The following is a 27,871-nucleotide window of genomic DNA, read 5'->3' as shown; positions in this document are numbered from 1 at the left end:
GTATCTGAAGTAGATAGCTTTAGATCCAGTTGCTTCAAGTCACTTAATTCAGAAGCATAGGCACAGGACAGAATCCTTAACCTGTCTATTTTGCAGTAGTTAGGCTCCCAAAGGAGAGATAAGGCTGCCTGTAAGGCACCTTCAGCTTCATGAGAATTAATACAGGGAATGCAGGTTTTACCTCTGTGCAGGGTAGTGCACTATGATGAGAGACAGCCTGGGTTTGCTGTTAAAGCTCCTTGCTGTGCTTCTGCCTTTTCCAGTTTCAATATTTTATTTTAGTGCTTCAGAACTGCCTGGCAGGTGTTGCTCCCCCACAATGGTAGCTGCAGTAAAGTTCTGGTAAGCTTAAAATCCTTTCCTATAAGCAGCCAAGATTTTCTAAAGCAGGGGAAAGAAAACTTACCCAAATGCTAGTAAATCATGTAAGTTGCAGTATGTTGAAGACCATTAAGTATGCCTTTGTATTTTCCCAAGTGGTGTTTTACACTTCTCTGGAATTGTATGTCCAAGAGTAAACAAACAGATTTTGAACTTTGGCTCATCTTTGTGTACCATTTTCATGGTGACAAATAATTGCTTTTATTGTTCCTCCATTTCCTTCGGATTCTTCTTTCTTCAGGTGTCCCATATCCAGCTGTGAGTTGTTTTGCCTTTCTATATCACACTGTCTAGAGCCTGCCATGTGCTTTGTCAGTATTCTTCATGTCTTTCATTACTGAGGTGAGAGAGAAAAAAGCTTTCCTTCATGTAAAACTGTCATTGGTTACCCAGGCTTCTTCCCTATCTGAAACCCATTTTAGTTTTATTAGTCTCAAATGTTTTTTCCCATTCTGTGAAGTTCTGGAACAAGAGTCCTGAGATGGCTTTGAGAAGCGTGTGGTTCCCTAAGGAGATCTTTCAGAGTTGCTCTGGCCTAGTGTTGCCCTTGGAGATGATGGGGTAACTATGATATGATGAGTCACTATGCAAAACAGAAATTACTCCCTTGAGTAATTTCCCTTTTCTTCTTTCCATAAACTGCCTCATGAAAACAGTGCTGTTCTTCAGCAAACTAAAAGCTAAACAAAGAAAATATTCCCTTTTTGTTTCAGTATTTTTAGGTAGTCCATGGTATATTCCTTTATTATCTTGTGAAAGTCAAAAATGCTAAATTAAAAAGTCACAACAATTTATTCAAGTAGTGTTAAATAAATAAATAAGTAGACCAGCTATTAGAAAAGCCTTAGCTCCAAAATGAGTCTAGACCTGTAAAGAAGACAGGCTCAGGAAGAGCATGGAGCTCTGTTTGATGGACTGAACGGAAATGATGAGGGATAATGTTGTTTACATTTCCACATTTCCCCGAGCCTTTCATGTGTTTCCTCTTCCATCATCTTATGTTTTCAAGAAACTAGTTTGTAGCTGGCTAGTGCTTAGACAGCACAGAGTTTTTTCTGTTTGGAGGTATTTGACCTTTAAAGTTCCTTCCAACCCAAAGGTGGCCTTGAACAGCTTCAGGTCCATAGATGGTCTTTGCTCTGATCTTCTCTCATAGTGGGTGCTTCTTCATTTCCCCAGTCCCTGCCTGCACCTTGAGCTGTGTGGGTGGAGCACCTGGGACTGAAGACTGGGGCAAAAAAGTCATTGAGTATCTTAATGTTCTCCATATCCCAAGTAATTGGGTTTCACATTTCCTTCTGGAGAGGGCCAACATTTTCACAAGTCTTCCCTGTTGTCACAAAAGTACCTATAAAGGCCTTTGGTGTTGCCCTTGATGTCCTTGGCCAGATAAAGTTCCATCAGCACTTCAGCTTTCCTAACCTGATTTGGGATGTCATTCATCTGGCCCATGCTTTTAACTTTGTTTTAGTGGTTCCATCTTTTTCCCCCCATTTCTCAGGCTGATGGTGCATTGTGCCTCTCAGCCAGCTCTCATTACAGATCATTCATTGCAGCATGAGCCATTTGGTCAGCTAGTCAAGCCAAAGTTGCTATATGCTTCATTTCCAGAAATATAGTAGGAATTTAGCAGTTTAATAAAACTCTTAATGGAGCTCATTGCCTGACTGATCTACAAAGTGACCTTGAATAAGTCATTCAGTTTTTCTATGTGCTTGTACCCTTACCATCCTCACCTTCACCCCACCTCTTTGGGCTGTAAATATTCAGCACTGAACCAATTTTAGGCTTTCACAAGGGAAATTATTTGGTCAGGCTATTTAAACATAGCAAAAGTCATGCATATATTCTGAAATAATATCCTAGCAGGGTAGGGAGATAACTTCCAAGGGTATGTTTTGTGTGCTAAAGTTTCCAGAGCTAGCAGGTTGGATTAGTGAAGTGTTACTCTACCATTTCAAAATTATTTTAAATAGATAAAGTTTATATAAAAGGAAAAAAGGCTTAAGCTGAGGCAATGGGACGGAAGCCCCAATTGCATTGCAGAGGGAAGTGCACTCTAAACTTCACACTCAGATTGTATCAACTCAATTACATGTATGCAGCAGTCTTGTCATTGTAAGAATCTTCTTGGTAGAAACTGAAACTCTAGGGCTAAAAACATGAAATCAATAGGCACAGTGATATCCACTTAAAAAAAAATTGTATTGATTTGCAGATAACAACAGCAGTTCATTCTTGCAGGATTACATGCCACTTCCTGTCATAAAGATTACTTCAATATATATTGCATCTGAGATGGAGACTGTAGAGATAAAACTGCTTTGCTTTAATGAATAGTCATTTTACTCTGTGCATTAAAATGAGATATATTCCTTTAAATTTATCTCCAGGGATTATTTTGATTTCATGGGCAAACTCTGTGTTACCAAAGACTCTAGAACACTATTAAACTTTTAAATAGTCTTAGGTTGCCTTGTTTTTGCAAGTGCTTGAACTCATCCTCTCTTTGATAGCAACTAATTAAGCAAAATATCGTGCTCTTTCTGGTCTCCTCCACATCCTTGATTAGAGGGTTAACACCATGTTATCTTGGGTATTAGGTGTTCTTTGCTAAACCCTGAGTGCCTACCAGCATCCAACTGTCTGTGCTTTGGAACAAATTTCTGTCACTTTCTGGGGTTTAAGTTCTCTATTCTGATCATGGTGGTCTCCCATTGGGCAGCTTTTTTCTTTTATTCTGGTGCTGTTATTCATTTGAAGCCTGTTCTCATTACACATCGGTGATTTCATCTTTGTGTGTTAAAGTAACTCTTTTCAACTCTTTCTAGGTAATCTGGCTTCCCAGAAGTCTTCTGCTAAATGCAAGGGTTCGCTGTCCTGTTTACTGACTGTTACACCTGAGGCTGATTTTGATACAGATTGTGGATATCACAGGGTAAGTGTGCAGATGTCTCTTTTTTTGGTGGCTTTTCTTTCATGGTCTCTTCCTTGCTTACACAAACACAATTTAGGTATTGCTCTCCATTTCGGTGGCTGCAGCAAGTCTCTATTGCAGCACATGCAACTGAGCATCTGTTTTATAACAGAAATATATTTTAATATAATAAATGCTAATGCTGTAAACGTGATCAGGAGTGTTTTAATTTGGTCGTGTAGCTCCAAGAGAGAGCAAAGTTTTCTGTGCGTATAGGCCTAGACTCATGGGGCCATATCTTATAAAACTGTAAAAGCTGTAAGAGGCTTATTTGGGTGTAGTGAACTTTAAGTTTTAAGCTGATAAAAGCGCATGTATTTTTATATTACAAATGAAACATTCTTCATAATGTACATAGTTAAAATATCTGTGAAGTTTGCAAGATTGAGTTCAAATATTTGGAAAAAGGAGATTAAAGGTTAGTTGGTTTCTTAGGGGCATGGGAAGGGAAAAGAAAGAACTGATTCCCTCTCTTATCCAAATCTACTATGCACATTACAGTAGAAACTTAAATACTTGACTTCATTGTTGAATGACTCTTGTGGAATTTTTCACCTCCTGCCTATGGGAGGAAAGTTCAATTTTGTGAACAGAGATTAGATTTTTTTTTTTTTTTGCTTCTTCCTCAGTCTTTATCCTGCCTACTATTTTTCTTGCTTATTCCCTTTTCTAGCTTCTTTTTGCACTTCTCTGTTTATTCATTATGGAGCTAATCCTGTGCCTTTATGCTGTTTCTTGTCCTCTTTGCCTCCTTCAGCCAGCTTTCTTGCTTCTTCCATCCAGATGTGTAATTTTTTTGGGATAATTCAGGCTGGAAAACACCTGTGCAGTTGTCTAGTTCAGCCTCCTGCTCAGAGCAATGTCACTTTTAAAGCAGGTTGCTGGGGACCAAATACAGTTGGGTTTTGAATATCTCCAAGGATGCAGACTCCAAAACCTTGTTAGACCCCTGTTACCATATTTCACCACCTCATGAAGGATATTTTCTTCATTTATAACCTGAACTTACGTTGTAGCTTCTTTGTACTTGTTATATCACTGCCCTTTCAAGAATAGGCTCACTCTGTTCTCTTTGTACCTTCCTTTGGGGGAATTAGAAAACACAGTAAGATTTGGGGGAGACCTCTGTTCCAGACACCACTGTCCTCCACTGGACTTTCTCCAGTATATCAAAGCCTTTGTGTTCTGGAGGGCTCACAAATCCTTCAGGAAAGGGGAAGATTGCTTCCCTGGGCCTGCTGGCTGTGCTCTCACCAGCACAGCTCAGAATGGACACACTTGGGTCCAAGGGCATGTTGCTGGCTGAGATTGTACCCACTGTCTGTCAAGACTACTAAGTCCCATATTATTTTTCATATTTTCAGTTTGTTTGATCTTTCTTATACACTGTCATGCATTCCTTACTTCCAGCATTTGCTCTTTCTTCACAAGATTCCGTATTGAACACCTCAGTATCCCCAGTGCACCTTCGTCACAATGTTTCTGGCAACCTCTTCCCATAAATGTGCATGAGCTACACTTTGGAAATAGTGAAACTCTCTTGGAAATTAGTTTATTTCTTTAAGCTTAGCTAGCTTAAAGAAAGCTAGCTAGCTTAAAGCTTTCCACGTAACTTTAATAATTTAAAATTCTTTTTCAATTCCTCTCATTAATATATTCACAATAGATCAGGAACTTGTGTGTATGCTTGGGTGTGTACAAGTGTGCATGAGAGAGTGTATTTAATCCTTTTTTCTGTACTGCCAGTACACAACCATAAATAGTGTATATAATAATAATATGTATATGAAACTTGCTGGAAATCAAGTCTGAGTCACGAACAAGACTTACTTTATATTCCTTCTTTATGTTTGTTCCTGCATGCGTGTGTGTGATGCTACAAATTGCAGATGCCAACAACTGTAATTGTAGTAGTGGTTAAATCAAATGTTCTGCTCTTTTTCTTTTTTTGGTGGCCCTCACGATGAGTAATGCATCTGCTTTTGTGTATTTTAGTAGGGCATGTATGTTGGGACATATTCCAGAGAAGAAACACCCAGGAATACAGTCTCAGCCTTAGCTTGACATGATGATCAGATGGTTCTTGGGGAAAGGAGGTGTAGTCCTGTCTTCCTGGAAGCTTTGCTGTCTGATTCCCTAGGGGAAGCACCAAGAGGACAGCAGTAGTCCAGTGCTGAGTTCATCATTACTAGTTTGGCCAGGGTGGCTGGAGCTCCTGTGCAAATCCCTCTGTTTGTATCTGCCAAGGATAACAAAAGAATGCACTGGAGTGCAAACGGAGCAAAGAGGGTTAAACATACTAAGTCAGGGGAGGAAAAAATTGAGCAGAAAATAAGAGAAGTGGAAAGGAAAAGAAAATTTGCAGAAAGGAGGATAAAGACTTGCAAGAAAGTGTGTTGGTTTTAATTCAGAGAAGTGTTGTTCAACTCATGAAGAAGTAGTTACACTAGTGCAGCTCATACGGTGATGAGTGACAGTTTAATTCACTTTCTGTGGTGGGGAATGTCTAGTAAATCTGGCTTGTGATAAGTTGCCACATTGCCTAGTCACATCAGTATGAAGTGTCTGGGATAATCTTAGGCTGAATATCCAGTTTACTGCAAAGTGATTTTGTTGAGCTGTAGGATGCCCATGGGCGTTTCTGCCACGGTGGCTGTGATCTGGTTATATAACATATGTGTAACAAAAGAATTAAAACTAGTAATTTGGAAATGAGAAGCCAGCTGTGTCCAGGCTTGCTCTTGGAGGCTTCTGTTGCAGGAGAGAAGTAGTTAGAAAAGGCTGTGAGTTTCAGGATGGACTCCCACTGTCTCCTTCTGGTAGTGAGCTGCACGTAGGAGTTGCACACTTGTCTGTCTCACCCATTTTTGGATATTCCTAGCTCAGCTGTTCCCCTTGAAAAGCCTTTTAACTCAATTTCTCTGAAGGATATAAATAGTATTTCTGCATGTTGACTGTAGCCCTGTATATCCTGACAGTCACGTGTGGTTGCAGTTTTTGTATTCCAGTTGAAGAAGTACTTAACCCCAGTGTTTTCTGGTTCAAACTGAATTAATTTTCACCATATGCAGCATCTCTTACAATAGTGCGGGTGGTGGGGAGGAATTTGAAATGATGTTGAGAGCTGTTTTGGTGATGAAGTTATTTTAATAACTGTGGGTCTCCCTACGCAGCAGACTGATTGGTTTTGGAGTATTTCTTAGGGGGAGAGGTCAGGAAGGTGTGTAAACTCTAAGCGAGACCTCAAATGACCACGTGTGTTTAGGAACTTGAGCACAGTGATTGTGTTTTGCTTTTCATTTTTCACAGTTTTCAAGTGGGTGAAAGCAAAGATTTGGATTTGTTCCATTTTATCCCTTTCAGAAGGAGGAGCAAGCCAAATAAAGCAAAAAAAAGTTAATCACAGAAATCCAGGGTCACACTTCTTGGGTGAATTTGTGATAAGCTTTGGGATGCAGCAGAGAAACCAAACAGCAACCTCACTTGTCTTTGGGATGGTGTTCAAAGAACAGTTCAGTTTGGGAATGACCTTGGAGGGATTATCTTGCCCAAGCTCCTGCTCAAATCAGGCAAATTGCAGAGGCAGGGCAGGTTGTTCAGGGCTGTGTCCGTGTCCAAGCAAGTCCTTTAATACCCCTGAGGATGAGGGCTCTGCAGCCTCCCCACAGCCATTCTGCTGCTTGAGCATCTGCTCTCAGTCCTTCTTCCTTATCCCTTCCCAGATTTTCCCTTGATGCAGCTTGCACCTGTTGCCTCTCTTACTGCACACTCCAGGGAGGTTCTGGCTCACCACATGCTCCACACCTTTAACCATCCACTAAATCATGACAAACTGGGGATATATGATAATAAAAAGCTCAAATCAGTGCTTCCCAAGCACCTATGAATCAGGCAGTATTTTCTGACTTTGCATCCATTTCTTGGGGTTTTTTTGGGGTTTTTTTTGGGTTGTTGTTTGGTTGTTTTGTTGTTGTTGGTTTTGGTTGGTTGTTTTTTTGGAGGGGGTTGGCTTGTGGGTTTTTGGGGGGGTTTTTTGGTGGATTTTTTGTTGGGGGTTTTTTTGGAGGTTTTTTTTGTGTTTTTGTCAGTTTTTTTTTTTTTTTTTTTTTTTTTTTTTAAGAGCACTCTGATTTTACTGTGCTGTTATGTCGGGGAGCAAGGATGGAGTGAGGCACAGACAAGACTCACTCTTAACATTTCTTTAGATGCCAAAACAAAAATACCTGTGTTCATTTCTGCCTATAGATGATACATGTCAAATAGGCATAGATTTAGTCACAAGAGCTTGGGGTTGGATATGGTTCCCATTCCTGTCTCTTCCACAGCTGTCTTAGTAATAGCTGTGCCTCAACTTCCATGCCTTTAAAATAGAGATTATGCACTCTTATTCACAGGAATTGTAGGAATGCTACAAGTCCTACAGTATCTTTAATGGTTTTAGTTACTTAGGAGAAAACTGCTATAAAAAAGGTTAAAATATGTATTTTTATGGTATAAACTATATGTTTGTACTTTTACAGATTTATGTTAACTCTGTACTCTTTGTAGGATGCTTTTAAACCTAAGAAGTGTTATTCTGTAATGCATTGTGTTACTGTACAAATTGGATGCTTTTATCCAAATTATGTGTTGGAAATCAAAGGTGACACACACAGGGTTGTTAGGATAGCCTTTTTCCACACAGAAGATTTGGAAGTAGAAAGAAAGCTTAGAAACTTGATTCTTTTAAAAAAGTAAGTTCTTTATAAAAGCAGTTAAGTATTCTTTCTGTCAGCTTTAATAATAATGAGCTTTTTGGTGCTGGGATGAGCGATAATTGCAAATGGCAAAAAGTCATCAGAATGTTGTTGCTCTGATTGCAGATTTTATTAATCGTAAAAGAAATGATTCACCTAGAAAGGCTCTTTTATAAGTACTCATTTATATGAAGATTTTCTGCCTAATTTATTTTGTTTTAGAAAAAATTAAAAAACCCCACAAAACTCCACAACCAGGAACCTGCATAAATGTAGTCCTGTCCTTCAAAACCCTGATTATTTTGTCCTTCCTATCTAGTTTGCTTAAGATGTCATCTGTGCTCCTTCTTATCAGTGGCATCAATCTTAATTTTGCCTCCTCTTCCTCAGAAATGTACGTGAAGCTTCTTGGAATTATTTTGTAGGTGAGTACTGTGCATCTTCCCTGCATGAGTTTCCTCCACTTTTAAAAAGGATGTTTATCTTTTATGAATGACTTCTTGGGTAGATGAGTTGTTTGGCCCTTTACATGTTTCTGATCTCATGATGTGTTGGGATTTGCAGATGTAAATTAAATTTTCATCTGTTTTCTCCCACTCCTTTTATGTTGTTTTCAACATGAGTCTTAAGTTAATAAAAAAATGGAGCACATCCTTCACTGTAAGAATACAATTATTCAGTGAGCCTGCCCTGTGAGCTTAAAGCAGGGTACATGCTAAAGTATCTCTTTAATTGGGGTTTTGGATGGTAAACTCTTTGGGGTAATGGTGCAGCCTTTACATGTGCCTGCTAGAGAATTCATACAGAGAGCATTGCTACAGCATGAATATTCAACAGCTGCCTGCCCCTTATTCCTTATGCTGAAATATTAATAGAGCAGTGATTCTTCCCCTAATCGTGCCAAGATCAGGTGCCTGTAAGTAATGCTACTGACAATATCCCAGTATCCTGCACACAGCCCAGCCTTCTTGAGGGATCACACCTTCCTGGGCCACACTGAACACCAGCTGCTCTCAGTAAATCCACAACTGCTATTGCTAAAGTCGTGATGGGCTCTGCTCTTGGCTGTGTGCCACCAGGTCATCCTTTCAGCCTGTGGGAGGACAATAACTCCAAGGGAGCAATAAAGCTGCTACTCATCACAGCAAACGAGACTTCAGATGTGCAGATGGAGAAGTACTTTACTGTAATGCCCATGTGACAAAGCTGTCTTTGAACTTTGCTGTATTGAGATCCTTCACCTGGCATTGTGATTACTTGGGCCTGGGTTGCAGGAGAGTTTGTGGCAAATCCTCTAAGGAAGTGCAGAATTCCTGTGCCCTGCCATGCCTTGAGCTGTAACTTGAAAACAGAAATTCACAGGATTGATGTGGCAGACTTCTCAGTGTATTTTCTAAACTAATATTTAAAGTATGCCCCACTAATTCTGTTCTCAGAGTTGGCTGTTGAAAGTCTAATGTATTTTAACACAAAATTATGCAGGCTGAAGTGGAGTATGGTAGTGCAGCAGATTCTTCTGTTTCCTGTGTATTTGAAAGCTGAGAAAGCTTCTGCTGAAGTCAGACAACACTGGCTTGTCAAATTGCTCACGAACGAAAAGATTGTTCTTGGATGGAATTAATTTGCAGTATCTCATTTACTATCTTAGTTTTGTCATGAATTTCCCCTACTCGGCAGCCTGAAATGCCAAGTGAAAAAGTGTTTCAGTGGGAGATAATATAATATATTAAGAAAATGTTATTGATCACAGTATGCTTTTACTGGAAGATGACTTTTTCTGACCGGAACACCAGGGACTTTGCCTTGTTATAGTAGGAAAATGTATTGTAATATGCAAACAGGATTATTGTTAAGGTCACAGCAACTTTGTTTTTACATTCCACTTCTACTGGAAGCAAGCTTCTCCACAGCTAATGCTGTCAGCTGTGCTAGAGTAAGAGGAATTTCAGTTTTGAACTTCCAAGCAAGAGATTGCCGCAAGTGTTCTTAGTTTTTGAAGTAGGGAATAAATACTGTTTGCCATGTCGCCAAAGATCAGGACTATAATTCCATAGGGATTACTGTAAGTATTTCATTATGATGATGGACTGCTTTGTGGTTCTTTGTCATGATCAATCAATGTATGTGTCCTCATCACACGTGTTTTATACGTACCTTGCAGACAGAAAATGTTGCACATTTGGGTTTAGAGTGGCTTCCATACACAAGGACTATGAAACACCTAATTTTTCTATGTGATGTGGGAAGATTAGCTGGGTGGAAGAGTCCATGTTGCTCACAGACATCTTGTGTGGGTCCATGGACATAATTGCCCTGCCAAGCATGAAGGCATAAATTTGTGATGGGGTGCCCAGTACAGGCAACTTCAGAACAAGGACACTTTTAAACATGCTTGATTTAAAGAGGATTTCCACTGCATAAACAGTAACTCAGAGCCATTAAAATCCTTCTTGCAGTGAGGTTGCTTTCTGCTGAAGGGCTCAAAATTTCCCCTCAAGGGTAAGCATGTCATTAAGATGATATTTCTTAAAGTTATTTTGAGCTATTTCTAAGGAAATTTATCTAAAGAACATTCTGCAAAACTTTACTCTTCACCAAATCTTATCTCTGTGTGTTATAAGTTATAGTAGTAGCCATGTTAATTTAGACTGGAAACACAAACTCTCTTGGAATAAATCAGGGATGGTTGTACTGCAAATCCAAGAATATTGTCTTTTCTGTGTTAGTTTTCCTTTTGCCCTGCACCACTTGCAACATATCCCTCCAGTGGTTTTCTCTGTTTTTGTTGCAATAAATCTCCACTTCAGTGAATTTGAAGATACAAAGCTGTCTGCAGAAATTAATCTCTGGTGCAGTAGTGGGTTTGCTAACCTGCTCGAGATTTCCACATGGCAAAATGATTTCTTCACTTTAAGGAACCATTTCCTGCACAGGCAAAGCACTGTTACTAAAATGGTTGTTATATTCTGAAATTTAATTGTATTTCTTTGCAGGTTTTTCTAATTCAGTTTGTACAATGAGAAGTTGTTGTAAATCAGAGGAACAGACCTTTGTTGTGTGCAAGACCTATTTCCCTGCTCCTCTTTTGCAGACTCCTAACATGTGCAGGAGGGAGATCAGCAGTGTTATTAAAGCAAGCAGAATGGAACGGTTTAGATTTTGGCTTTTAAAAGAGTAAAAACAAAAACCACAAGTCCCTAGATTTTCTTTTTGCCCTTTTTAGCTGCAGGAGTTCGCTGTGGTTTATTTAGCACAAGAAACATGACTTGACATGCAAGTATAGTAAAGGTTAATTGTTGGACTTCCTGCAAGAATTCATCCATTGTTTGTACTTAGGATGTTTAAAAATGCGCAAAATACTTTCTACTTTCCTTCATGGCTTAAAGAGAAGCAGAGTTACTACCATCACTTCACTTCCCAGTCCCTATGGGACCTTGGTTTAAGGCAACTTGCCTCACAGGATCAGCTCAGCTTGTGTGGATGCCTGCCCTGTGGGACTCGTGCTCCTAAAGATGCTTTATATTGCCACATGTTTTCCTGCTACTTGGCAGGAAAACGATGCTCAGCCTTTGTAATTCTCTTCGTCTTCCCAAGATGTGCCAGAGCTCACCCCACTCACAAAGCCTGTCTTGTGCAGACATGAGTCTCCAAAAGGCCGTGGCAGTTCAGGACGGCTGGGAATGTGTCCCTGTCAGCTGTGTTCAGTAAGGATAGGTAGAGTTTCAACACGTGTTGTTTAAAAACAACTCTATCAACACAGCTGTTCAGCATTTCCTTGCAGCCTTTTGTGACCAGCTCTCCAGAATGCTGTTTAAAAATACCACTAGAATCAGCTACATCTGGTGAACCCCTTGGATGAACTCAGGTATTAGTCTGATGTGCCTGAAAAGATGAATTATTTACACATAAATCCATTTAGTTTTCATGTTCCCTATCTTCATGAACTGAAAGACGAGTGGGGAGAGAGAGGAAAAAGAAGAACTGCATGGGAGAACAGTTTGTGCTGTTGAAATCATAGTTAAGTTGTTTTATTTGTTTTTTTTACTGGTTCTTGGTGGGCACAGTAAACACAGGGAAGGTATCGTTCACTTTTACTGCATCTTGTGCTGAGTGTGAGAATTCAGTAGTAAGCAGAAAAGACAACAGTCTATAAAATCCCTTTGTATGTTTGTAGAAGAGTTTGATATAATGACATGAAAGATATCTCTTAATCTATGTATCTAATTGGAATGCAGTAAAGAACAACTTATCTGCTTACAAGTATGTGAGCAAAAACATTTATGCCGAGCATTTATGGGGACACAAAGAGGTGGTTCCTGAAGAGCAGAAAAGGCTTTCTAATTTGTTTTTCCTGCTTACGGGAGTTTTGGTTCTTTTAAAAGTCTTCTACACAGAAGAGATAAATTGAAAGATGCAGATAAATTGGAAGAGGTGGTGGGTTTGTAGTGGGAAGATCATGGCCAGATTTGAATCTTCCTTTGCTCAGTCATAAACCTGCTCCTGAGCTGCTTCAAGTCCCCATGAGACATGGCTCTGTACAGCCTGACTTTGAATAATAAAGTTGCCATTAGAGTCCAACATAAAAAAGATGATTGGCTGTGTGCTTGATTTACGGGAAGGCAGCAGTGGTGAAGCATACGGTACACCAGGGGATATTTATGCTGCTAATGCTTAAAACACAGCCCAGTGTTTTGCATGCTGGAGATGCTTTCAAATGGCAAAAACAAAGGTGCGAATGGCAGTAAATCCAGTTATTCTGATAGTTGAATGGCCCCAGATCAAGATCAGGCTGTGCAGTCTCTTCAACATGCAGAGCAAGTCTGTTAAAGCTCCTGTTTAGTTACTGCCTGTTACAGGATTATCGGCTTTGAATCAAAGAAAATAATTTCAAATATGTTAGGATTTAGGGTATATTGTTTCATCTTCATCAGTTTCTAATGCAAGAATTATTTTTTCCAATTTATGTGCAAATAGACTTCCAAAATCTGTTGCTGTGAACTGAGATTTTGTCAGATTTTTTTCCTTCGTCAAATTACTCCTGTTCTGCTAATAACTGTCAAATTGCACCTCAACTCAGCATTTTCTTGATTTATCTTCCCTGCAGTAGCTAACAGTAGCTCTCTGAGGTGTATCACTTGGCTGCTGTGCAAACAGACTGTTCTTAAGAAACTGAGCTGTGCATTTAAATTTTTTTAAAATGTTACAGCAATTATATTTGATTCTTAGAAGAATTCATTGTTGACTCAAACTGGAAATTTTTTTCAAAATGTGGAGGGTTTTTTCTCAGATGTTCATAAGCTGAGCGGACATTTGGCATTCATCATTCTGTGATGTCTAAAACAAAATATTAACTCTATGGTTTTGGTCTGTTTTTTCCTAAAGAAAATATTAGTCAGATCTTTCTGCTGAATAATACATTCTGCTCCATTTGCACAAATCCACCCCTTTCTAGTCTTCTCCAGGAAAATACCTAATGGGGAGGAAGGTCCTGGAGAAGCTGTTTTGGGGTTGATTAGTAGCTCTCTTAATATAAAGAAGTTTGTGAGGGTTACTTCTGGCTGCTTCCTTCCTAAAGGTGTTTCTAATTAAAGAGCATTTGCTGAGCTTGGATTAATTTTGTGTGATACAGAAAATTCACCTGTATTCCCTGAAATACCATTTCTAAACAATTTTCTGCATTTAAAGCAATTTATTTCTCTCAACCCTCTATTTGGGGAAAACAGCTAGAGCAAAAAAAACACCCTAGTTGTCTACTAAGCCTCTCCATGCAAAGTGCATATTAGCCTTTCTCCACTCATGAAAGAACTCAGAATTTTATAGAAGTTGCTTGATACTAAGAAAATGTAGATGCACACCTGTCTCTATGTGCTGTGTGGACTTGAACCAACAAGATCGATATATCCAAATTATAGTAGCTTTGTCTAGTGTGAATGAGATGCTACTTACATTTTCAGGTAAAAGAAATCAACAACTATTAATTTGGCAGAATTATTTATTTCTTACTGATGATATTTTCAGTGTATCTAATCAGAGCACTCATGAATAGAAATGAAACAATTTAAATAGAGGCAGTGTACATTGTATGATCTTGTTTTCTCAAACTGTTCCATAATGCAGTGAATAAATTCATCTGTTCTACTGAAGAGACTTCTGCAGAAATCATGCACAATGCTTTCACCTCTATTATTAAATACAGCTGTTTTATAACTCTTGGAAGATGGTTATTTTTGCTGCTGCTACAGGCATCTGGAAAAAATGTTCATTTTCGGGCAACAGAAGGGAAAACAGACTTAGGGAGTCTGAAAATCCAGGAAGATGCACCAGGAACACTTAACTGAAAGGTGTGTAGAAAATGATGAAGTGATGTTAATTCATATTGCTCCCCAGCCCCTGGAATAGCAAGGTTGAGATTTACAGAGGGTTAAGTAATGACTGGAGAGAGGCTGGTCTGAATCAGTGTCTGAGCCCCTTGGAGGGCTGTGCAGAGGCAGTGCTGCTCACAGAATGTCCTGGTTAAACTTGAATTTTACTCTGAATCATTGGATAAATGTGGGACACTCTGGGAGAGAGGCAAGTTTAGGTGGCTTCACCACCAGGAAGCTTTTGACTGTCCATCAGGCCTGTTGGGAACCTGGTGGGCTTGGCAAAGGTCTGTGTTCTCCTCGAGGTGTTGTACTCTGACTGTGCAGTTTGTGGTGGTGGTGGCCGAGGGTGCCAGAATGAACTTTGCACTTGATGCTGATGGAGACCACTCTGTCATATGGGAATCTGACCAAGATGCTATGGTCTGCACTGTTTAAAAGGCTTTTTTAGTAAAACTTTTCATCCAGAATTCATATTTGTTTATTAAAGGTTTGTGTTTATTTAGAGGTCTTTGCAAGATAATTTTTTTCTCCTTTCTATTTTTTGTTTGTTTGTTTGTTTTTTCTGGGAGCTCTCTTTTACACACTCCAGATTATTTTACATGGGGAGCTTTGTTTATCCTTGGTAACTAAGAACATAAACTGATCTTAGAGGTGGATCTACACAAGCTGGAAGCAAACTAGGAGATCAACATGTTGTCTTATCGTGCCTGCTGAAAGGATGCAGATACAAAATGCCACCATCGTTCCTTTTACCATGCCTTTAAAAATTGCAACGCCACTGTCCAGGCAAGATTTTGGTAAGCAAAATCTCTGAACTCAAACAGGTGTTAGATTGCCATAGTTCATTCATAGATACCAGAATAGAAATACTTGCTTCTCCTCTCTAAAGCTGCCCTAGGATCATTCAGTATAAGCCATGGCATGCATTTCACTTTTCCGCAATTAATTCTCCTAATGCTTGGGAAAGGGTTGTGGGCAGTGCAGGTGGAACTGGCTGCCATTTTTGATCTATCCTTTGCTTTTTTTTTCACTTGAGGAATTTTAATCCCAAAATGAATTCCAGCACTTACTCGCTTTTAAAACCTTACTGGTAACCATCACCTCTTAATCTTTTTACATTTCTTGTGATTAGCAGTGCTTTCTAATCCTAACACCAGACCCAACAGCAACTGTTAACTGCACTACTTGTTTTACAGCTAAATCTAATCCTTCTAGCAGTCTGAGGCCAACATTATATTTATCACTCTGAAATTACTAACAGCAAGCAAGATGTTGTGGCAGTTCTTCCATTGTTGTTTTTGGGTTTTGTTTTTTGTGGTTTTTTTGGTTTGGTTTTTTTTTTTTTGTGTTTTTTTTTTGTTTTTTTTTTGTTTTGTTTTTTTTGGGGGGGGGGTTGTTTTTTTGGGGGTTGTTTTGTTTTGTTTTGTTTTTTGGTGTGCTAGTTGTGTTTTTTTCTTCTTTTTACTTTCTCATTCCTTATCATGAATTGATAAATACAGCAATTGGTATATTTTCAGAAAAAGATGAAAATAGTTGATTTTCCTCCCTTCAGTCTTACTGTTCTTTTCTTCTTCTCCTGGTCCTGGAGAAGCAATTTGCTTTCTACCTGAGTTTATGATTAGTAGTGAGATGTGTAGGTGGAATGTGTTTTAGTGGCTTTTTTTCCCTCTTCCTTTCCCTCCCCCCACACCTATTAATATATCTGTTAGTAAGCTAATGCTGTTAGGCTATGCAGACTGCTCAGGGTGCAAGGAAAGCTAAGACAGCCATCAAATCCTCACACTGCCCTGAAACATCTCTCCCTGGTGCCAAAGGCTCTGTGTGTGTTTGTCCATGAGGCAGCAGTAGATCTTATATGCCGTGACTTTTCAAAGAAAGGGTAAAGAAATTGCTGATGTAGATTTACTGGTGTGAAGTTTTTTACCTTTTCCCCACCTGCAAAGTTGTGTGGGTGTTTACAGTCTCTACAGAAACTGCTCAGAGTTTACATTAGGAAATGGGGAAGAGAATGTCAGAAAATTGAAAACTTTTCTTCGTTGCTGCTTGAATTTTTTATTTTTTTCCATGGGAGGGGCCAGGGAGGTTTAGCCAGGAGCATGCAACCCCCAGATGACCCTATTTGCATAAATCCTGGAATCATTTTCAAGGTGGATGAAAACAATGGCAAAGAGAGGCTGCAGAATAAAAAATAGCATTTTTCCATAATCACAGTAGGTAATAGCTAATGGCATCTGCTGCTGGTCTATTTTTCTTAGTTGTGATTTTCTTTCTCCAACCAAAGGAAATTGGAGCTTTATTTGTTATTGGCAGCACTGAGAAAGCGTTTTGGATTTTAAAGCAAGGTAGGAAGTTTTTCTATATGTGTGTATATATAAACATGTCCATTTGTGTTTATGTATTTAAAGAGCAGTGGTCCTTGCTCTGTGAAGATCTCCTGTCTGCTGGTCCTGGTGTCTGAAAGCTCATCTGTATTCTCTGTCAATTGACTAATAGAAGATGGTACTTCTTTCTTGTGTTCTTTGCCTTGCTTATATACTCATACCATGTCAGCTCTGGCAAAAAGTGTTACTTTTTTATTTAAAACAGGAGCAGAATTGCAAAGCAATATGTAGTTTAAAACAATCAAAATGTAATTGTGTCGTTGCCCTTTTCACCTTATTAAATGTATAGTTACTTAAATCACTTTAATCCATTGCTAGCAGGATTGTCTGGCTGCTGGAAGAGGATACAGGCCTTTCATCTCTGCTTAGACAGAGCTGCTCCACATCTCTGGGGGGGAGAGTAAGTCCATGCCTGCTCATCTGGGATCTCTTCTTTTTCCTTTGAGCAGCCAGGGAATTTCAAGGAGCTGCATCTTCTCCATGTGCATGTGTGCCTACCCAACTGCTCTCCCTGCTCTGGCTGTTTCCTGAGGAGAGGTTCTGGCTGCCCCTTTCCCTGGAAGTGTTCAAGGAAAGGCTGGATGGGGCCCTGAGCAACCTGGTGTAGTGGAAGGTGTCCCCCAAGGGAGAGGGGCTGGAGCTAGGTGGTCTTTTAAGGTCCCTTCCAACCCAAACCATTCTGTGGTGCCCTTTCTGGTTTCCCAAGGTTGTTTTGGAACTCTTCATGCTGCTTCTGTCAGTTCCCTCTCCACTTTCTCTGTTTTTCTTTTTTCCCATATTCTAGAGTTCAGTCAAGGTGCCTGTTGAGTTTGTACAAGCTTGTAAAATATTTTAGCTGTGATTAATTTAGTCTTGACTTTCCAAAGGGATAAGTGCTTGTAATATATTATGAAATCAGGCTCCCGCCCTTGTTAATTATTTTTCTGATTCACACCTTTGAGTTCCTTCTCCCAGATAATTTCAAAATTTTGTGAGGTGGGGCAAAACTATATAAACATATATAAACTCTGCACAAGTCAAAATTAGGCTTTTTAGTCAAATGCCCTGACAGGGGAGAAGCTGGGACGCTGGTGGGGCTTTCCCTGGCAGCCTGGCAGGAGACACTGATCCCTACTGCTCTTGTGAGCTGAGAATACTCATGGCTGTGGAAGGAGGGGATGAAGTGAGAGCCAATCTGTAAGTTGGCACAATATTGTGTCTTAAGTTACAAGTGCAAGTGTGCAGGGCTTTTGGTGCAGAAAGGAGAGGTTGTAGGGGTAGCCCCAAATTTTAGGGTCCTTACACCTTGAATACCATCTTCAGTGGGAAAGTGGCTTAAGGAGAGTCTAGTGTGAATTAGGAAACTGTGATGATTAAAGATTGGGATGAACAATACAAGAGAAGCGTGGGGTAAATAAACAATACAGGAAAAATAAGGTTGGTGGGTACCCTGCATAAAACATAAAGAAGTCAGCCGTGATGTTTGCAGACTTGCTGTAATGTTGCTGATGGCCAGAGAGACTCTTGAGCTTGAGTGCTGCTGTTGTTCTACTGTTTACATCGTTTTATAATTTCCCAAAGAGAGACATTTCCTGAGCCCTGCCTGCGTAACTCTCCAGTCAGTGCTCCTGTTTCCTGCACAACAGTATACCTACTTACAAAGACCACTCTAGTTAAAAAGGCAAGCATATTTATCTGACAATTTTCCATTTTAGCAAAGGCAGAATATCTGTTTCTTTCAAGTCTTCTGACTGAAAGCCATGCCGAGCTGATTTATGTAAGAAGTTGGATCTTCCACCATCTCTTTTTTTAATTCAGCTTTGAGCTCCAACTACAGAACACATGTGGTGTGGAAAGCAGACAATCCCATTATCCTGCTCCTCCTTCTCTATATCTGCCGAAAACCTTTTTTTTCTGGTAGATATTGTACAAATCAATATTCCAGTTGCTGGGAAGGAAGGAGCACTATGCAGGTTGATGCTGAGGGATCTGCAGTCTGTTAGGTGTGAGATTGCTTCCTCCTTGCACTGGTTACAATCCTGGTCTTGCTGCTTACACGTTTTGGGTTTATATACGTAAGACAGATGCTTTTATGTTTCTGCAGTAAGTTTCAAAGGAGCAGAAGTGATCAAGGCTGCTATCATGAATAGTAAGTGTTCAGTCCCATAAAAATTGCTTGTATAAGTAAACAGTGTTCCAGACAGTGACAGTCCTAATGCCGTATGTTGAATTTCATTAATTCTTTTACCTCTTTAATTTCTTCAGTGGCTTTTGAGGCATGGAAGCTGATAACCTTCAGGCTACTCTGTTCCTTCAAAACCTCTCTACCTTAGAATAGCATAGGCAGTGACCAGTGAAGCTGAAAGGAAAGAAGATAGTGATTAAAAACATAATACAGAGGTGTGGAAAATGGGAAGAAACTTGAGTTCAGAAGATACTGCGATTCAAGAATAAGAAATTTTAGCACTCACAGGACCCTGAGTTCCAGCAGGGCAGCAATAATGATAGGCATAGCAGTACTTACTTGAAAAATCACTTTTCTTACCAATCTCTCTCCCTGATGCCAGCTCAGGTGTTGGGCTGGAGGACAGGGGTGGCTCTGGCTGTCAGCACTGAGGATGGAGGGGTGAATCAATATGCAAAGCATGTTTTTAACTGCTTGAAACCCAGGGACATGCTGTACCTGACCACAGCCTATTTCAAGGTCTGTCAGCTTTGAGGAGTCAGCGAGCTGGCGGTGTGGTGTCTCTTTCTGAACATACCCATGAAAATAATTGTGAATGATTAATTTTAATTACTGCTGGCTGAGGGCAGATCCTTGGCTGTGTGGATGGGTTTTATCACTCTGTGTCATGGAATTGTCTGAGCTAGAAAAGTCTCAAACTTCTTGCTGTTTGAAAGGTGTGTTTGGGAAAGGATGTATCTGCAGGAGGCTCTCTTGCCAGCACTCACAATTACTTGATGGTGTAGCAGCTTCAGCAGCTGCCCATGGTGTGTGAGTTAGTGCAGAAAGCACTTGAAACTGGGAGTGGGGAATGGTGGGAGGTGAAGATGACTGATGGCTGCTCCTGTCGCCTTATGGTCTCTCTTCCACATGTTGTGTTCCTCTAACCTGAGATAAGCAGACAGGATGACTACACCAGTCTGAAAGGACTGTATTTCTGTTAGAGCTTTAAAGAACACTCCTTCTGCCTCATCATGCAGTGTCTTTTAGGCTCTGTCAGCGGTTAGAGTAGCTCTCCTCCAAAACAATCATGTTGGAGTTGCTCAGTGTGCCTCCTGTAAAGCCTAATCTGGGAGCAGTGATCTGTTTTCTCTGTTTCAGAGATGTACCTGAGACAGAGTGATCAGCTGCTGCTTTACTGAAATCTCTGGCTTTCTCATCGTTTGTGTGGTATCACAGAGGCTGTTGGAGAGAAATAGGTTTGAACCTCTTCTCAACATAGCAACTAGTTTCCTCTCAGGCATTAAACCAAAGTGTCTTCATTCTGGTTTAGGTATGTTTATTTGTTTATAAAGGTGGACTATGCATTTAGACACCCAAGAGCCAAGAGGAGGTCTATCAGGTAAGCTGCTGGCCTCAAACTCTGAAATCTATAGCTGAAATCATGTGCTCACCTTCACTCCCAGTTCCCCACTAGCTTGCTTTTTGGCATTGATCAAATAATTTGACCTTTTTTTTCCTTACGTTTTTGCTTTTCTATTAAAAAACATACATCTGCTGAGCAGAGGCTGAATTTGTTTGTTTAATCCTTTTCTTTTTATATACTTGTACAACATTAACAGGAAAAAATTTTGGTTTGGAGTGTGTAGATAAGAATTGAAATTGCATGCAAAAAATATCTTCCAGTCATTATAAAAAACCTAAAAACGTCCCTAATTTAGAAATGTCTGCTCATGGAAATAGTTATTCTCAGCCAGTGAAATTCAGTTTGGTACTACTAGACTTTGAACTATGAGAGTGTGCAGATCAGCAGCAATGATTTATGTCCCTACAGAGTTTTAAGAAATATTCCTAATCCAAGAATGGTTTTTGGAAAGGTTTCCATAGAAGGCTTACTGCTTCTGATTTGAGTGGAGCTCTGTAGACAGCTGAAGTTCAGTCCCTGAGCTTTTTATATATTCTTAAAATTTTATCATTTTATTATATTTAAATATTTATGTAGACCATATAAAGCTTGACACAACCTTGCTCTTGTAGGTGGAGGCAAGCACTGCATTTCCCTGGGAAATTGCACCATGGTGTTGGGAGTGGAGCCCAAACCACCTGAACTTCCCACCAGGGCTTGGACCATAAATAATGCCACCTTCAGTGCCTGGCATGGACGGTGTGTGTGACTAAGCTGTCATTGCAGCACACTGTGATGGTAGATTTTCCTGCTTAAACTAATCATGGTCATGTTCACAGCACTTAATGGAGTGCCAAAAATTAGCACACTGGGCAGCAGCTGCGTCTTGTTCCAGCCTGTGGGGTTGGTAGGAGTATGTCAGCTTTAAAGGTTAGCAAGGTGGGCTTGGTTTATCCTCTTCCTTTAGTTCTGTTTTCTGTTCAGAGCTAAGATACAGTGATCGTGGCAGTCTGCCATTGTATTGTCTGTGCAGTTTCCTTTTGCCAGGATAATCATCATCTGGACCCTCTTTTAATTAAATTAGCTCAAACAATGAGCCGCATGAAAACTGCGCTGGGACTTCAGCTGCGTTCTTCTGGGTAGACTCGCATGGCATTGTTTGGTTTGGAGTCTGATGAGGGCACTTGGCTGGGCTTGCAGAGGTGGGCAGGCATTTCTTCATACTTGAATTTTCTTGGGCTGAGGTCTTCAAATTGGCAATTTGAACAGGAGTAGGCTTTTTAATAGTCAACCTCTGCTTTTACTGTTTCTCAGAGGAAAGAGATCTTGTAAAAATCTGCTTCCATCTGAAGATTTTTCCTGTATTTCGAGTTGTTAAATGAATAAATTAAGTTTGTTTCTACCATAATTGTCCAGATCATAACTGGTCAGTGGGAAAGCTACTGTCAATTACTGACTAATTCATATTAATCTGTAATTTTTCCTAGCTCATGTATGTTTTGCCTTTTTTTTGATAGATCAGTGTACAATCTTTTCCTTTTCACTCCACTACTAACTTCTAACCTCACACTTCTTGTGGCACCCTTCACTTATTTCCTACATTTTTGTCCTCCCTTCATTTTTCCTTTCTGTGCAGTTGAAACAGATATCAAAATACATGCTTGTATAATATACAATGAAATAGGGACCAAATGCAAGAAGAGGGAAAAATCATGTACATTGTCCTTAAAGCTTGCAATTCCTTTTTGCCTTTTCTTAGGCATTCCTGATGTAACATGGCTTCTTGAATGACCTGTAATTATGCAAACATCTTTATTTTTTCTGGTCTTCTGTATGGACTAAGAATTACGTAAATGGTCTTTTCCATTCCAACATACATGGAAAAGGGGTATTGTGATGTTGTATGCTTGTACAAGGAGAGTGTTTGTTCTTCCACAGCCTAAGCAGCATTTAAGGTGTCAGAACACCTTCCAGATCATCAAGAAATTTTCAGACAAAATTTCCCAGTTACCTGCCTGCCTGTTTGTCAGGAAATGGTGGAGAAGATGTGGAAGGATCTTTCTTTGTGAGTGCATTATGCTGGAGCCCCAGCTGCTGGTTTATTTCTGCCTGTGTACATTTTGATGTGTAAAGAACATGGAGGCAATGTGATTTATCCTCACTGAAGGACTTTGCAAAAGGGTGGATTCCATTTTCTCTATAGCTCTGTTTTGATAACGATGACAGTTACACTTCAGCCAGATATCAAAAAACAGCAATGTAATTTCAGCACAGAAAACAGAAGTCAGAGGATGACTCTTAATCATCCTTACCCATCCAAAGCAAGGATAGAAGTGTTTCAAAGAAAGCACATCTGCAAAGTACAGTGGTTTCCACCCAAAAATACAACTGTATTTACCTCCCAGGTGACAGCTTGTTCTCTGTCATCATGACAGTGCCTCTTGATGCTACAGGATGGTCTCCAGGAGGTCATTTTTGAAAGGAGAATGTACAAGGGAGATAGGGGACCTGCCTTAGCTGCACACCTTTATTTAATGCCACATGCATGGCAGTACCAGGGATGTGCACTGGAGATGGTGTTGCATGGATGGGGAGAGGACAGCTTGAGTCTGAAGCCTTTGGGGGTGGTGGTCAGGACTTGGTGAGCTGCAGTGCCATTGTTTTCCCCCCGGTGAGTGTCACTCCCACAGCAGGTGCCCAGTGCTGAGTGTCAGGGAGGGCAGGGCCACCCTGCTGCCCTCACTCTGCACCTTGACCCCTTGAGTCAGCTGGTCCCTCCCTCCAGAGCTGCAGTCACCCTCCTGGGCTTCCTGAGCTGGCCCCACAGGGGCACATGGATTAACAAATAGCCATGGGTGCCTTCAGGAAACCCTGACTGACCCCCAGGAGATGATTATGTTTTGCTCTTTTTTTCTTAAAGGCTGTTTTGATTAAGTGCCCTGCCCTACCACATAGGGCAGCTAAGACATTGCTTTTGTTTGCTGAATAATGGCTGAGGATTTGTGTCTTTGTGAGCATGCATCAGTGTCTGCTGCTGCTTTCTGCAGTACCAGCTCTAAGTGTGGTGAGGAAAAGCTAGGAAAAAATGAAACAACACCCTAAAAATCACAGAAGAAATAAAGAATCCATATTTCACTTTTAATAAGTCTCATGATTTTTTTTAACAGGCTGATTTCTAATTTTTTTTGTTGTCTTTCACTACTTTGAACTACTCATCACTTTCCTTTTACTGAAATATTTTGCAGACTGCTAGGTTCATATTAATACACTAGCTTTGTATTAATAGGAAAATTATGCGGCTTTTGTGCAGTTCCCTTCCATCTCTTTTTTCTGCTGTTTTCTTCTAATTAATGTGCAACAGAGTCCAGCTACATCAGGTAATTTGCCATTTGTCAGATCAGGTGAAGGTAGTTTGGTGCAAAAGGCACTTTAATGACATCTGAGTGAGCTTCTTTGCTAATTGGGTTTCAACATAGCATTATTGCTCCCTTTAACTCAACAGAATCATTTAAATCTGATTCCTTTACTGTTATTTTACACTTAGAATTTGTGACATTCAACCTTTATTTTCCAAGGAATAAATATTATTTAGTTATCAGAGATTGACAGAACCACTGAGGTTGGCAGGCCCCTGATATCCAGTCCAACCTGAGGCTGCCCTGTGTCTGTATGGCCTAATGCTTTGTTCATGGAGTGGCTGAGAAAATCCAGAATTTAGTGATCTTATTGGGAGAGTACTATTTAAGGTTAAAAAATATACCATGCTTATTTAAAATGCTTAAATTCTGGTTTACACATATATCCTTCTGTATCCTTCAGGGAAATGGATGTGTGCTGCCCTGACCTAGGACACCATTTAGGTACTGTCCTTTATGCCTGTAACTGTAGAGTATCTTCATTTTCATACTACTATGTATTTTCTTTCCCATCTCAGATTCCCTTTTTTACCCAGAAGAGAATTATATTTTCTACCTGCGAGCACTGCTGCTGCAGCAAGTTGGAAAACAGGCATTTTGTTGGTACTTGCTGAGTAGGTTGATGTTGCAGTCACAGAGGGAATTGCAGTGTCATGCAAATACACCCAGTCTAGCTTGGTATCTTCAAATACATCAAACCATCTTGTTTAGAAGCTTGTACTACTCTACCCACAGTCTGATGGGGTTCATAATAAGCTGGTGTACCCTGCTGCTGCTTCAGCTGATTTATGGTGCTTGTATTTTCCTTGCAACCCTATGACCATGTCATAAAATTGCAGAGGTTGGACAAGACCTCTGAGATCACTGAGTCCAACCAATAATCCTGCACAGCCATGTTCATCACTGACCTGTGTCCCTTCGTGCCACATCTGGATGTTTATTGAATGCTTCCAGGGATTGTGATTCTATCACTTCCCTGGACAGCCTGCTCCAATGCTTGACCACCCTTTCAGTGAAGAGTTTTCTCTTAATAGCCAATCTAAACCTCTCCTCGTGCGACTTGAGACCTCTTGTTCTATCACTTGTCCTTTACTCCTGCATGACATACTTGGAGGTGGGTTGTTTTATTTATTCCTTTTCCTGGGAAAAACCCTTCTTTCTTAACGTTTTGCATTTCAAAAGCCCTTATTTCTGTGAATGTGTTTTTTGGTCAGACAGGAGTAAGGTTAATCACTGGCCTGGTTCCCTAGGGGTCACAGCTGTTTGTGGCATGGATAGCATCACCTCCCTGCTGCAAGGGTCCTTGTGAAGAGAGTCTTTGAGGAGAGCACTGTCCTGTATTTTAATTTATCTGACCTACGTCAAAAACACTTATGCCTGTGGGGCACCCTGGGAATGCATAACCCCCTTTTTGAATCATAACCACAGTAATGCAATATTGTCATACGCAGGAAATTAGAAAAATAGATAATCGGGCTGGAATTATTCAGGAATTTAACTCCAGGGGATCCTGACTTGCACAGGTGGCACTTGGTTTCCTCCTTCCAGTGCAAGAGCATATTTCTAGCAGCCCAATTGCCCTGTGCCTGGGGAATGGTTTCTGTGTCTCTTTTTAAGGGAGCTGCAATGCAAAATGCCATGAGAACCAGATTTTGTCAGTGATAAGCAGTTAATGTTTCTTTAAAACTGCAGAATGTGCAGGATTTGGCAACTTCAGAGAATGTGGCAGCGTTGGAGCAAGCTGGGCTCCCTTGATGTGATGGGATCCACTCCTGACATGCCAGCCTGTGAGGGCTCGGAGCCCTTGCTCTAATTAACGCTGATGTTGGACACCAATGCACAGAACCACTTCTTTTTGTCTTCTGCAAAAATCTAAGCTCCTGTGCTGAGAATTGTTTTGACAGTTGGCTTTCCATTAAGCAGTGGGGAGAAGAGCGAGGAGCTCCCGTCTAGACCTACTTGCAGAACTGTTATGGAGAAGAATAATCTTACAGGAGAAGTTCCTATTTCCAGGACCTATTTGTACATTCTGACTCCTCTCCGTATAATAGGATTACACATTTCTTATCACAACCACAAACTGGATGTGAGCCAGCCATAAACTGTGCACAGTGTAACAATATGATTGCAGGCGATCTTTTTTTTCACTTCTCTCCTTTTTCTCTCCATTTCTTCCTACTCTGGGTTAGCAGGGGGAAAAAAAATCATATTAGTGTAGAATGAATCATAAAGCATCACTTAAAACATTCCTATAGCCCAGTATATAGAGGCAAACCCACTTGACCAATGGAAACTAATTACAGACAAGAAGTGTGCCTTAGGAGGAAAAGATATTGATGTTTGAAGTGTTTCCTGAATGCATACATTTGAATCTGGGGAGAGAATTAAGATTCTGTTGCTTTGAGGGAATCTTCATCTATTCATATGATAAACGTGGGAGTGACACTTAATGCTGAATGGCTGTGGACTGGCACTCATTGCACGCATTGCTGTTTTCCTTAGCATGAGGGTTTGATTTGCATAGTACTGTGGCAGTGTTCTGTCTGCCCTGAAGTGTACCGGTCTTTAATATAGTGAACAGATAAAGTTTGTTTGGCCTGAGGTATCTTAAAGCTAAATAAATTCTAAAAGGGGAAATCTGAGCATGTGGTGACTACCATTAAATAAGATTAAAAAAAAAAAGGGTAGAGGGGAGAAGCCCACCCTCTTAAAAAAATAAAATCATAATATACATAATTAGAAGTGGAAGTCTTTTATGGTTCCTACTGTTAAATGTTGCTGTAGCCATCTGTAGGAAAATGTGCATTCCTGGAGTCTGGCCAGACTTCAGACTTCAACATTGTTCTGGGAGGAGAAGACGACCCAGATTGCCCTTCCCCACGTCTGTACCAAGCACATTCGCTACAGCTATTTTGGGATTTTTAAACCTTGGTCTGGGAAAGTAGGATGAGTCGTAGCAGTCATTTCAAAGATAGAGCCTCTCTTGAAACTGGGCTGAACTATGAACAATGTTAAATGGTATTTGGGATCTGCTCTGCACCTCGAGGCTGCAAAATAGAAATGTTTGTCACTTGCTAACCTCCATTTCGGAAATAAGTTCTTGCAGTGAGAGTGTCATTGTTCTCTTGCTGTTTGGACTAGCTTGCAAATTTGGGCTGAAGAAGAATAGCTTTTAAATAGTTTTGTACCTTAGTCCTAGTTTTGGAAGGACAAAACTTTGAAGATATTTGCTGGGTTATGTCAGCTCTGAGGTCTTTTGTTTGTCCTGGATCCCTCTTTTAATGCATCTTTTCCTCCCTGAAGCAAATGTGAACTTAAGAAAGGAGTGTGTGGGAGTGAGGATTCTGTACTGGCAGAGATGCTGACCTGAAGGCAGACGTGGATGGGGGGAACTGTAGGGCTTTCTCTCCCTTTACCCATATGAATTAGGGTGAAACAGTTTGTGCTAGATATTTGCATTTGATGTCTTACTGAAGAAAGCCTGCTCACTGAGTTGTTAGAAAAAGAGCATTTTAAACTAAATTTTGCTGGCCCTTTGTAGGAGGCTCAAAAACTTCTAATCAGGGTAGAAATGCCTTGCTAAGTATATAATGAAAAAGCATAAATGTTCAAATTGGGTGGGAAAAACTCAAGTCAAAGCTGTGGTCACTGAAGGCACCAAGTGCTTCTCAAGCAGGCGTAGGTGGCATCTTGGCTGGGGCAGCTGCTGCTGTGTTCTTGGCCCACAGATTTTATTAACTCAGTTACAGAAAAAATTGTCAAATGAAACTGTGTTAGTCATGATTCTGAGGAGGGGTTTTGGGAAGGGTGGGGAGGAAGGCTAACACAACATGAACCAGTTCTCTCTGGGTGGGGCTTTTTGGATTTCCAAGTCCCCTTCTCCCACGCTGAATCTTAACTGTGTTGTGTCTTTTTCAGCTGTCTGAAGTAATTCTGGAGGTTGTTGAGGTTCTAGTCACACATCCATAACGCTTCTCTAAGTGTTAATAAGCAAGGCTCCAATTACATGTGCTGTTGGATTCTGCACACTAACTGTGATTATTTCAGTAATTGATTTGAAAGGTATA

The 27,871-nt window shown here is 40.3% G+C and overlaps 1 protein-coding gene across 3 annotated transcripts in view; it reads left to right on the top strand.

Moving 5' to 3' along the window:
• The window catches only part of KLHL29 (kelch like family member 29), a 387,532-nt gene that overhangs the window by 62,480 nt on the left and 297,181 nt on the right, over positions 1-27,871 (top strand). For all 3 annotated transcript variants that reach the window (XM_054279557.1, XM_054279555.1, XM_054279556.1), the window contains exon 2: positions 3,213-3,319. The gene's annotated coding sequence lies outside the window, so the exon portion shown is untranslated. The remainder of the gene's footprint in view (positions 1-3,212; positions 3,320-27,871) is intronic.

Source organism: Melozone crissalis, unplaced genomic scaffold (assembly GCF_028551555.1).
Source record: "Melozone crissalis strain CALT ecotype California unplaced genomic scaffold, PUWL_Pcris_2 ptg000027l_1, whole genome shotgun sequence".
Classification (NCBI taxonomy): Eukaryota; Metazoa; Chordata; class Aves; order Passeriformes; family Passerellidae; genus Melozone; species Melozone crissalis.
Note: the sequence above shows the minus strand (reverse complement) of the source record. Positions and strands in the feature narration are given on the sequence as shown.